The following is a 13,084-nucleotide window of genomic DNA, read 5'->3' on the forward strand; positions in this document are numbered from 1 at the left end:
GTGAAGTTTCCTGCTCTTTCCTTCAGAAGCTTTGCAAACAGGCAGCCTGCTGCTGTCCTCTTCCCCGGTCTCAGATGTACCACACTGTGAAGCTGCCTTGGGTCAACAGGAAACCTTCATAACACGCATTTCAGATCTTGAAAATGCCACAGTGTGCATGAGATTTGAAGACAGTAGCAAGCTTAGTAGAGACTTTCACATCTGTATAGACCTTTTTGATGGATTTAGTAGCATTTTAGCAAAGAGAGGGAGAGATGTTTCATCAGGAGAAAAGGTCCTGGATCAGGTCTACATACAAACTTTCACAGATCTCCAGATTAAGTGTGGGGCTTGGATTTTTTTTTGTGATGAAAGTATATTCACTACCCAGTCCTTGTGCCTACAAGTCAAGGATTGTTCCTATAATAGAAGGGAGAAACACTCTGGAGTTGTTCCCTGTAGTGATTTCAAACTGTCAGTCTGAAAGTTTTAACTAGAAAATGTGATATGACAAGAAATAAGGATTACTAATATTTTATAAGTAAACAATACTATTATAGTAACTTGGGTTGCATTTTTTTCCAGAGGAATGGTAATTCCTGCTCTGACAATAAGCCTGTAACAAGGAGAAGACAGCCTGCCATGTTACTAGCTTGCCATGTGCTTTTTAAAAATAGATTTTCATGTTCTGACACTTACCTAGTGAACATCACTGAATATCAGAGATGATGTGGGTAAGTCAGGAAGCTGATATTGTTGTTGATGCACTCGAGAGACTCCATTAGCAAAAGCAAAGAAAAATACAGTGAAGAAATGACAGGGTTGCCTTTTGTTTGCCTCATCTAGGAAGATGTAAAGGAAGGGGGAAGAACTTTGCCTGTAAAGAAACCTTGCTTAAATTCCAGAGTATTTTGGTTTTGCTGCTACTCTGGTGAAGTCATCTTTTATTGCTGTCAGACTATAAACTTTATGCCAAAGATATCTAGTCTATCCTGCAGCCTCCTGAGTTGATAGGCATCAATTTTCTTTGTAAACCTTTGCCTACTTTCTCCCAAAGTCTGTGGGATTTTTGCTTTGGAGGAAGGGAGGGGGAAAAGGGGTCCAAGGAAAAGGGCAATAAGCCATGAGAAATGGATTTCCCAGCCTGTTCTTTCTCTGCACCCAGCCTTGATAAGGACTGGTCAGAATGGGTCCCTTGTCCAAAGAGCAGGGAATCTCCTTTTGACCACACTGAGGGATAGTTCTGTCTTTGTATCTGATGCCTGATACGTGGCAGTGTTTTCACCACAAACTGACCAGTTTTAACAAAACTGCATCTTGCCTCTATTAACAGGCTCAGGAAATCCCATTAAACCCTCACCCCATTTGCTCCAGCTCTCATAATCTCGTGAAGTCAGCAGAAACTTTGCTGTGTTCTTGGTTGGAGAAGCCTAGAGCAAGAAACACCAGGGGCAGTGGAGATGTGTACCTGCAACCTGACCTGCTGCTGCTGTTTGGGCAGCTGCTTTTAACACTGTGAAGTAGTTGTATTGTCTTGACATTCTCAGTGCTGATGACTTGTATATGTGTAACTAATTCCCCAAAGTACAGACCAGGCTTCATATTAGGCACTATAAGGGCTGGTTTTGGCTGGGGTAGAGCTAATTTTCTTCATGGTGGCTGCTATGGGGCCATGTTTTGGATTTGTGCTGAACTCAGGGTTGATCATATAGAGATGTTTTTGTTATAGCTGAGCAGGGCTTACACAGAGCCAAGGCCTTTGCTGCTTTCCATTCTGCCACACTTGGGAAGGGGGCTGGGGGTGAATGAGAGACTGGGAGGAGACACAGGCAGGACAGGTGATCCAAACTGACCAAAGGGATATTCCAAACATGTGTCATCAGTGTGTAAAGGGGGGAAGAAAAAGGAGGGGGAGGACGTTTGGAGTTACAGTGTTTGTCTCCTCAAGCCGTGTTAGCCATGATGGATCCCTGCTCTCCCAGGGGTGGCTGAACACCTGCCTGCCTGTGGGAAGCAGAGAATCAATTCCTTGTTTTGCTTTCCTCATGTGTTTGTATCTCAACCAACGAGTTTTCCAGCTTTTACCTTTCCTATTCTCTCTGATCCAGCTGGTGGGGGAGCAAGCAGCTCTGTGGGGCTTGGCTGCTGGCTGAGGTTAAACCATGACAGTATCCTTATTTGTTGGGAGGTGTATTTATAGAAAACTTCAAGTCCTTACTTCTGTCAAATGTATCTTTCAAATCCTGTTGGTGTTGTTAGACCTACCTCACTACTTTACTTTTTTAGTCTCAGGGTGTGAAAAAAAAGGTGTTAGTTTCTTGTTGGTTTTCTGCTCTTAAGATCACTGGCTTCACACATGATTAACCAGCTAACAGTTATTTTGTAGTCAGCAACAAAAACTAGGCTGTAGAGTTCAGTGGGATAGTTATCTCAGAAAGGGGTTGGTGCTATCTTTACTGTATGTTTAGAAAACCTGTCAGAAATGGAGTAGATATTAATTAAAGAACATTGTGGGCTGCAGACAACATTTCCAATGAAATTAACTTTAAAAGCAGTTTTGTTGGAGCTGGAGCCATCAGGATCATAGTAAAGCTGAATAGTTAAGATTTTCTGATGTATGCAGCAGACATATATTCCATACATGTGTGACTTACTGTAGCTTTGTATCTGTTTTCAGAAATCATACCAGTTTTATCTTACTGTAACGTTTTTCTAACTGCCCTGATGTTTACAGAACATTATATATAGTCCAATGCTGAAGTCAGAGCATGGAAAACTATGGCAGCAGGATGATGCCTGTATTGTATCTACTGCATGCAATATTAATGCCAGAGAAAGCTGATTTAATTAGCTATAATTTTTGATTGTAAAAATTAATAAGTCTTAGCTAAGTTTTAGCTATTGTTTGTCTTTGCTCCTCATTTCCTACCTGCCAGATGTTTGAACATGTTATCCCAGGAGATGGAGGCTGTGATACTGCCTTATTAATTGTAGAAAAGTAAGTAACTGTCAGTAACACTTGAAAAACTTGTTAGTCAGATACTTGTCTATATGTATGTCTGGCTTCATTTTGTTGGCTTCAGCAGAAATTTATCATTCTCTTTGAAATGTGGAACATCTTAGAGGAGAGAAAGTCAGACTCTTAGCAATTGCAAACCCCAAGATACCAGGAGAACTCGGTTTGCAATCATAAAGAGAAGCAGTCATACCCAAGGGATATCACTACTGGACTAAGAAAAATGTTTGCCAATCAGCAATATATAATGAATAATGAACAGTATTTGTCATCTCCCCGAAAGTGGGGCATTGTGATACTAGTGGTACAGCTGTTATTCTTTAATTGCAGCTGGATTAATAAAACGTCATTTTTACAGCCCATTTGCAATATACCACTGGGGAATACATTTTATTACCATTTTGGGTGTCTTTTAGTTAATAATTTGTGCCTTTTGAGCATAAGTGTTTGGCTTCAAATCCCAGATACAAGTTTATTAAAAATTGTAATAGTTCGTAGAGACTATAAAATGAAATGAAGTGCACAAAATGTGCATTTCCAGTGCTTGAGTTTAAAACCATCTTTTTTACTTGACTAATTTCAGTGTTTCCAAGACTAGAAAGTATTGAATTTAAATAATTATTAAATATTTAACTAGTCAGACATACAGCATTATTTTCAATAGATTACTTATATTTGTTAGTAATTAAAGATTCAGAATGGCACCAAGAGGATGTGGTCATAATATGTAATTTTTAAAACTTGCCCAATGTTTATGCAAAGCAGTGGCACTACAGGGAAACAGAATGAATATTTGAAGTCAGAAACAAGAACAAGACAGTTGTTAAATGATCTGATTTACAGAATAAGGCTGACCTGGTCAAAAATAATTGAAAAGCCTTTTACGGATAAACTGCATTTTACTGCTGGTTGAATGGGAACTCCTGTTAAAGTCCAGGCTAAATCAGTTCTTGGCTAATTTCCCTTTGCTTATTGCTGGCAAATCCTCTAAGCAAGTGTCAGAGGTGCAAACCTACCTCCGGACAAAAACACTTCCCTACAAATCCCATCAGACAACCAGGGTTATTTCTCAGTTGCCTGTGAAAACAGGCAGCTCCAGATGCCAAACTCCACATTCATGTGCTTGTATCTCTTTTCCATCTGTATTAAGCAGTTATTCCTTCAATTGGTACGAAATATGGAAAACCCTTTCTTATTTTTGGGGTGTGGGACCTTTGCTTCCACTCTCATTGTTTTCAAGTTTTGAGCTGGTGGTACACAAAGGCGAGAAGGTGCCACGGTGCAGATGTTGCTGGTTGATGCTGTGAACATGGCTGTGTTTCCTCCCTTCCTCTGTCTGCTGTTCTCTAGGCAGTCTCTCTGAGTAGATATAAGTAAAAGTTGATATTTTGGGATGGAAGAGGTTGAAGACACTCTCCTACAACTGGGACAAGGTTTGTTGACTCTAATTCGGTTAAATAAGCACGGTACGTGGTGTTTCCAGTCTTGTTCCTTTTACAGCGTGGTATTATGACTGGGTTGGTTAAATTGAGCAAATATTGCTAGAATGAAATGGAAAATAAACATTTCTACTAGCATTTTAAGAGAACATACTAAAACCATCCTCACTCTCCTCCGTGTTTCAAAAAAAACCAAACCAAACCAAAACTTTGGTAGACATTTGGAAAAAGATTCCCAGAACCCATAATCCATATGCTGTCAGCAGGAGGGGGCCTAGGAAAGATGGTACTCTGCAATATTCAGAGAAACTCAGTTTCATAATTAGAATTTTTGCCAGAAAACTGATTCAGGCAGGTGAGTTGTTTGCAGCCACCAGACCCACTTTATGAAAGGTGCACTGTGATCTTGCAGCCAGTGTCCAGCACTTGTACATAATTACAAGCAACTAACTACATTTTAATAAGTGAATATATTTATTTATCATTGTTATCTGAGTAGAGACATGGAAAAGCAGCTCTGCTGTGGTGTTTAACTGTAGTGTTACTGTAGTGGCCAGCCCTGTTTTAGATTGAATATTCCTTCATCCTTTTAAGATTTTTACTCTGAAAAATTGAAATTGGTCTGAGCCCAGGAAGTCCTCTCCCATCTGTAGTTTACTCCATTCTTATCTAAAATAGGTCACAGGACAGGATTAATGCAGCCCTTCTATGGATGAATGTACAATTTAGAACAAGGCTAAGGTGAGAAAAGAGAAAGTTGGAGAGCTTGCTCTAAGCAAATGTTAAATGTAATGCCTCTCCTGCACTCTGATAAATCCTCTTATCTCTGAACATTATATGGAAGGGAGGGATAAGAGATGAACCCCTCAGTGAAATAGAAATTTGCGTAAAGGTGAGAGCAGAGAGTAAAAGGAACTATGTTAAACTTGAACTGTAATTGCTGCATCTGTGTCAGGGTTTGAAGGATCAAGCACTGCACAAAGCTTCAGTAGAAGAGCAGTCTAGTTGTAGTCTTGTTTTTTGTTTCTATTTTCCTTGCTGCATGAGGAGTGAACTTGACTGGGTTACTTTACATGCGATGATTGCACTTGTATGAATAGACAATTTAATTCTTCTTTTTTTAGGTGTTTAAGGAATTTGATCTTGAAAAAAAAAACCAAGCAATAAATATGAGCTTGCTGTATTTCTTGCCAGCTAATTTTATCTGAATTGAAATTTGAAAGAATCAGAGTGAAGCAGGGAGTGACCCAATCCTTCAGGCATTACCACATGTCATGTGACTGTCAGTAAAACAAGGTTTGCCTTGTAAGGGCACTTGTTATTACAGCTTGACCATGGGAATCATGGTTGAACCTGTGTTTTCTGTTAGACAACTTAATATATGACTTGCTTGGTACTCACAAAAAATCTATAAGGTTTGATTTTTAATCAGGTGAGGTAGTACAGACAGATGTGTGCTATTTGTGTTTGGTAATGCACCAGTAGAAAAGCTGCTGAAGTATCTCCTGTGATTAATTTTGCCTGGTGATTAATTGTCTGAAAACTTGAGGGGGTGAGCTAGAAATTCTTCATGAGCATCACCTGGAGGAAAAGGCTGAAATGTTGAAAGTGCATAAAGCTGCTAACTTCTGTTTGTGCCTTCTGACAATTCTCCCTTCTCCCATCTCTTTATTTTCACAGACACATTAAGATCAGGGATACTGATTTAAAGCATTTGTAGTTGTTTGTGGTGTTAGCACTCAGATTTGTAATTGTTTATTATTTTGAGACACTAAGGAAATTGCCTGTGAGCATTTATATAGAGTATTGTTCTGGCTCCACATTTTTTGGTGTGTTTGCTGCTATGGCATCGTACACCCTTGGTAAATACAAAGATGCTTATGAAATGTTAAGGCTTGACTGTATTTAATTTCATGTCAAGAAGGACTCCCTGCCATTGTGTTCAGCTGAGCCATGGTGAGTAACCATCAGTCTCAAACACTGACACAAAGCGCTTTTGTGTGTGTGTGAGTGTTTTTGTGGATTCAAAGCCTTTTTTTTGTCCTTTTTTTTTTTGAGTGTATTTTTTAATTTTAGAACAACTAGGCTTTCAGCTCTTCAGAACTGGCAGAGCAGTTTTGCTTTGCTGCTGTTTGGGCCTGCTTAAAGTGGGGTGTGAAAATCCTGGTTGTGGGTTTCAGTCTGGGGGGTGGGTATCTCTGGACCTTAAAAGTTCCGTGAATATGTTTTAAATTTATATATATGCAAGATAAGTGTATATGTTTATTACAAAATCATGGGTCAGTCTTGTTTCAGTGAGCTTTCATATTAATTTCTTGTGTCAGTGTCAGAATATATGTGAACAACTTTTTCATAATATCCTTTTGATATTAGTAGTGTTTTGTAATAGTAAAGCCAGGGGGAAGATAAAACTCAGGAAACAATTTGACCACAATTAAATGGGAGGCAAAAGTACCATTCTGACAATGAAATTGGCTTCTTGTTTAATGCACATGCAGTAAAGGTTTGCCAGTCTTCAGGAAGCATAAAATGCCATTAACCAGCACCAGCATTTAGTCACTTTCTAATACTGGATGTGATTTCTAATTGCTTCTGTAGTTTGTCATTGTTTAACACAATCAAATCTAATGGTCCAGAAAATTTTTCTTGGATCGTCATAGTCTATGACTATGTTTTTACTGTTATTGTTCCAGCTTCTTTTTCATCACCCCAACCTTTACTGCTTCATTAAGTCTTAAATTAGACTTTGACAATCAGCCTATTTTATTGGAATTATCAAAAGAAAGAAATATGCACAGCAAAGTTGAAGGGGAGACTCCAGCATCATATTTTATTTCATGCTTAGCAGTTCCTGAAGAGTTATCAAAGTCAGGGATCCTTTATTTGTAATTAAATACTCTTCACTTTAAAATCATGACTAATAAATGTCAAGTACGAGAAGAGGCACTATTATTCAGTGAAAGTCCTTGGCCATGCTGTAGGGTGAAAATGTGTAGGCATGAAGGTTGTTAGTTTTAGAAACGTTGTAGGGTTGGTTTCATTACAAAATCCTAAAGTTAACCACTTCAGATAAAGCTCAAAAATCATTGAAACATTTGGGGAGCTCTTATCCTACAGGAAGCTCTTGACATTTATGGTAATTAAAAGTGAAGGTATCTATTAAATACTTAAGTTGTTCATATAAACACCAAACTGATGTGCAACTATAAAAGTTTTATGTGTCTTAATTGGAGCTGGTCAGAACTGTTCAGTGAAACTGTTTTCGGGGTTTGGTGGTGGCTGAGTTTTTATATTTTAATGAGACCCAAAACCTTTGATGAAACATTGATATAAATGCTATGGGAGTCACTGGAATGTGATTTAATATTCTTGTGATGGCAGATCCACTTTGGTTGCTGCAAGGCAAGGATTTGCAGTCCTTGGAGCATTGCTCTTATAAAACAGGCTGAGAGAGTTGGGTTTGTTCAGCCTGGGGAAGAGAAGGCTCCAAGGAGGCCTTAGAGCCCCTTCCAGTGCCTAAAGGGGCTCCAAGAGAGCTGGAGAGGGACTTGGGACATGGGCCTGGAGTGACAGGACAAGGGGGAATGGTTCAAACTGAAAGAGAGTAGACTTAGATTAAATATTAGAAAGAAATTTTTGACTGAGGTTGGTGAGGCCCTGGCACAGATTGCCCAGAGAAGCTGTGGGTGCCTCATCCCTGGAAGTGTTCGAGGCCAGATTGGATGGGACTTTGAGTAACCTGGTCTAGTGGAAGGTGGGGTTGGAACAAGATGATCTTTAAGGTCCCTTCCAACCCAGACCATTCCATGATTCTGTGATGATTCTCCCTCCCTTGCTCTTGTATGTGCACCTTATATGCTTTGGCATAGGTGCTCTGTGCCCTGTGTGGGTTTTTTGTTTGTAATGAAGAATAGGAAAATAGATATAATTTTCATTCGCTCTTCAAAATCTTTCATTTTTCTGAGGAATAGCCCAGTTGACCTTGGCCTCAGTGTCCTGGCTGATTGTCCTGATCCTGACTTACCGGCATTAACTCAAGTATTAGGATTTAAGAGTATCTAGAGAGAATTGTGTTCAGAGCCAAATTTTGAAAAGTTACTTTCATATTGGGCAGCATCAGCAGAATGTTGTTGGTTCTTTATACAGTTTTAAAGGATGCAGGAATTAGGGCTAACCTGAAGAGAAAAACATTATTGTCACTACTTATTTTTTAGTAAGTCCCTTTGACTAAAACTTTCAGAGTGCATCTGAAATATATTTCTTTCTATTGTTGCCTATTATTATAACATTTGGGGGCTTTTCTGCCATACAGTGAGATAATCTCTGGGTTGGGATTTTTTTATTGTTTTTCTTGCTTCTTTTTGTTCTCCTCTTGTGTGCATTTGGATTTATGTAACAATTAAGGATGCATCAAAAATATATCTGGTTGAACTAACATGGGTCAGATGTTTTAACCGCTCTGTTACACAGTAATAGCACTGTAATTGAAGCACAGCCCAAGAAAGAGCATTGGAATTGGAAAGGCATGGAAAGAAATTCCAGCAGTGAAAGAGTCACCTACAAAACAGTGAAACCTCTTCCCAGTTTGTAGGTTTTTTCACACTGGATAGTCCATTTGATGGTGATGGAAACAACCAGAATAGCAGAGGAAGCTATGGCACTTTATTATAACCTCTTGAAAATAATAATAAAAATTACTTTTTGGGTGCCATTATAGTTCAACCAAGAAACTTACTTTAGAGGATGTTATAGAGACATGTTTCAATGCATTTCATGAGAGATTTTGAGCATGTGATTTTCAAATTAGATAAATATGCCATACTCTCTCTTCTGTTTGTAAATATAAGTCTTTTCAGTGTACTTTTCGATGCATTAGGTTTTAATACTTACTTTTCCACACGTGCCCTGGAGAAAAGCATGCAATACAATCCACTGTTACTCTGAGGTAAACTGGATTTCAGTATAGTCTGTTTCAAATGAAATGAAATTGTTTATTAGTTTTGCAGTTCTGGAGAGCAGAGGCACCCTTGGGTTTTTACTGAGCTGATGAGGGGTATGTTAGCCTATACATCCAAAGAGGACTGATGCTAATTGGGCTTTTCACTTTGATAAAGTCCTTGGTTTCAAGAATGATACACAGGTTAGCCCATCTTTTAATTAACAACAAAAAATTAAAATCCTCTGCTGGAATTCCCTAGCTGTTGAGCAGTTTCTATATGCAAGTATGCTCTCTTGTGGTAAGCCATTTTATTGAATCCTCCATCAGTTCTAGATTTTGACCAATTCTATTTAAAACTATGATATTTCTAATCTGTAATTCTTTCATCATGCCATTATTTTCAGGGTTTACAGTGTGCTGTACAGTGGCAGAGCTCTGTATATGGTGTGTGTGTGGCTGTATATATTTTGCAGTTCTGTTCAGTACAGTGAGTTATATTCAGTGCTTGAGCAATGTGTGTCTTCCCTGGTAGAATTCAGCTTGCTGTGCAATCAGGTGTTATTTGACTAACAATGATTTAAGTGATTTAGGGTGAGATACTTGTATAGCTGCTGAACACCAGGTAATAAAGAAAGAGGGATTCTAGTTCTGAAGCATCTTTATCAAATTCTATGTGCTTGTTGTGACTGCTCAGATGCTGGTTAATTGAGCCTGAATTTGCAAATTTAGTCGCTCTAGACTTGTCCAATAATCGGGGGGGGGGGAGGGGGGAAGGCAAAACAACCCAAAGTTTGCTCTAATGTGAGTGCTCCTGGGTGGAATGAAGCAAGGGTGTGTTGCTTTGCTCAGCATTGCAGTAGGACTATCACAAGTATACATATAAGTTGAAGAAGTGAGAAACCAAATAAATCTCACTTGCCTCCTTGGGAAAAAAATCAGCAAGACTGTATTAGTCTTCATGATTAGCCCTGTATCAAGGAAGTATAATTTAATAAATGGCTAAGATACCCATAATCCTCTAAATATTTCTCATATGACAACTGGGATTTCTACCCAGATTCTTTACCAATGGAATCATTTCCATATAAGTTTCCATAATGTTTTGCCAGGTGTGAGGATTGTCAAATGTCAGTAAAAACATGAGGTTATGTTCAAATGATCTCAATCATGCAAGTCGTCGTGTGTTCTTCCCTTCCAGGGAAATGAGGCCGTAAAGAAGAATTTCAGAGAGTGTTTCCTAAAGGCCGTGAAATTCTGGGATCAACTTAAAACCAGAGACACTGGGCACATTTCATGTGAGCACAACTGCTGTTGACTTTTGTGGAAGTTTTGGCAGGCTGGCGACTCAAAGATCACATTCCCATGGTCACAGAGATGATGTGATGTGTGCTGCTGGGCATGAACATTTAATGTCAAAACAATCAATTATGCAGCAGGTGTGGGCCATAGTGGAATGATCCCATTTGGCACAGAGGTTGGATAATGTGTAGGAGAGTAGGAGATGTATGGATTAAGAGCATACTGGAGTAATATGTTCCATTTGCTGGAGCTTAATTTAATTGAAGAGATGAACAGCATTCTTAAAATAAGTTTTTGGTGCATGCATGTTACTTCTTTTGTTATGCTTTAATATCAGTTATGGTTTCATTCAGTGAGAACTTAAAAGTGCAACCAGGTCTTCCAGTTTTCTTCTGGTTTTTTTAATGTAATCTGAAAGAAACAGAGTTTGAAAGGTTGAGCACGTTACATGTTGACTCAGCTCGTCATGAGAACTTAATAGGACCCTGAGCAGAAACCTGTGCTAGAAGCTTAATATAAATATTTTATGGAAAAATTGAGCATTATTTTAAGGGCAGAAGTTGGTTAAACAGCATCAGCAGTTTCAAACTATAGAAGGCAGACAGTAGATTGCACTGTTTACAGTGGTAAGTGTGACATATGAGTATAAAATGATGCTGTAGCACTGTATGTTCACACCCAGCCATGTACTAGTGGTGCTGTTTTGCTGCATCTTATTGCACACAGCACTCCTGTCCAGTCTGTTTTACCTGCTGCACAGGAGTATTCTCAGTTGAAGTTTTTTTCCATGGGACTGGTTGCTGTACTTGGCAGTCATCATCTCTCTTGCAGTGCTTTTCAGCCTTCAAGTTGTTTTTGTTTCCTACCGTCCCTCCCACTTTCCTCCTCCATGCCCTCACCCGCTTTCCCCTTCCCTCTCTAATACTTAAGAACTCCAAGAGTTTCAAAACAAAGAAATGCTTTCATTTGAAGTTTCAATTGTCAGCTAATCAAGTCAGAAACACTTCATCCATCTTAGATGTTGATTCAACTTTCTGTAGGATATGTGTATGTTAAATACAAGGTAGTATAATTTTTCTTCCAGTTCAATATGCTCTTTTCAAGCTTTCATACAACTGCTTTCCTATTGAATCAGATTTTCTGTCTTTTTTTTCTCACCAGAGAATACTGATAAGAGAAGTACAGAACAAGGCAACAACACCTTTCTTTTTAGCCCCAATTACTTCAATTTAGGGCACAGAATGATGTACGGAATTAATAATAGTAATAATAGTAGTAGTAGTAACAATAATATGTATATATATATCTATGTTTAAAAGACATGGCTGTTCAGTGCTTGACTTTGCAATATTATTCCTTTTTTTTTAATTTTTATTCAGTTTTCTAGGCAGGCTGAAGAATTCTAATCAATCATGCAATACCTACACAGTTGACCAGCACCTAAGCAATGAGCCTGAGAGTTACAGATCTGTAAAAAGACCCTACTTCTTATCTTTGAAAGAGCAAAACCACTAGTAGTTTGGCATGCCTGCTTTAGATAAGGATGAGGGATGCACATCTTGTTAGTGTGGTTCTCATGTGCTTCCAGATGAGCAGGAGAAGTTAATGGTGTGGAGTATGTCAGGCTCTGCAGTAAGAGTTTTGGAAAGCATTGCTGGCCATGAGCCTTACTGCTCTCTGGGTCTATTTCTGTTCTCTTCTTTGGCCTCTATGTATTTTTCTGGCTGCTTTTCCCCAGCCCTTCTTGTCCCAATGTGCTTTTGCTGCGCTGTTAGCTCCATTTCCCTGAAAGCAAGCATGCTATGGTGAGATTTTGTGTTTGTTATTGGTGAATTAATGAAATCACATTTCAGAAACCTGTAGAAACATCTGCTCTTGGATTGAGAAATTCAGAATTTTAACCCACAGGATCAAAATCTGGCAGTGGAAGGCATGTGGAACCAGATGCCATGCAGTGATAGTTCAGCAATCCAGCCTATAGACTGAACTGGCTGCCTTGTAAGCTGTGTGAAAAGAACTTTTTTCCACTCTTTTCCATTCTCTCTTCTTGCCAGTTCATCCTTTAGCGTCCAACGTTCAGAACCTGCATTGCTTTGTTATTTTTATTGTTTTTTTTCTGGTATAATTATGAGCTTAACTCTTTATAATGCACATTCTTCTATGTCTAGAAGAATAACTCTAAGGGGATGGAGGAGAAACTCCTTTCTGTAGGAGGTTAATGTATGAATTAATAGTAAGGGTCACTTAACTTGAGGCAGAAGGCAAATCATATGGGAGTTGTATTGGTGTTGCAATTGAAAATGTTTTACGGCCTGAAGATCTATTTCAAACAAGTGACTTATCTTTGCTCTCCATACTTATTTCTACCCTTCAAAAGATTGAAAAAATCTGGTATCCTCATTTTCTCCAATG

General features: G+C 38.8%; 1 protein-coding gene across 6 annotated transcripts in view; it reads left to right on the forward strand.

Moving 5' to 3' along the window:
* NAALADL2 (N-acetylated alpha-linked acidic dipeptidase like 2) overlaps positions 1–13,084 on the forward strand; it is a 466,113-nt gene that overhangs the window by 95,188 nt on the left and 357,841 nt on the right. For 3 of the 6 annotated variants that reach the window (XM_051781725.1, XM_051781723.1, XM_051781727.1), the window contains exon 4: positions 10,572–10,668. The exons of the other annotated variants lie outside the window; for them this stretch is intronic. The gene's annotated coding sequence lies outside the window, so the exon portion shown is untranslated. The remainder of the gene's footprint in view (positions 1–10,571; positions 10,669–13,084) is intronic. 6 annotated transcript variants of the gene reach the window in all.

The sequence above is a fragment of the Manacus candei genome, unplaced genomic scaffold (assembly GCF_025592945.1).
Source record: "Manacus candei isolate 608988 ecotype Guabito, Panama unplaced genomic scaffold, ASM2559294v1 h1tg000015l, whole genome shotgun sequence".
Lineage (NCBI taxonomy): Eukaryota > Metazoa > Chordata > Aves > Passeriformes > Pipridae > Manacus > Manacus candei.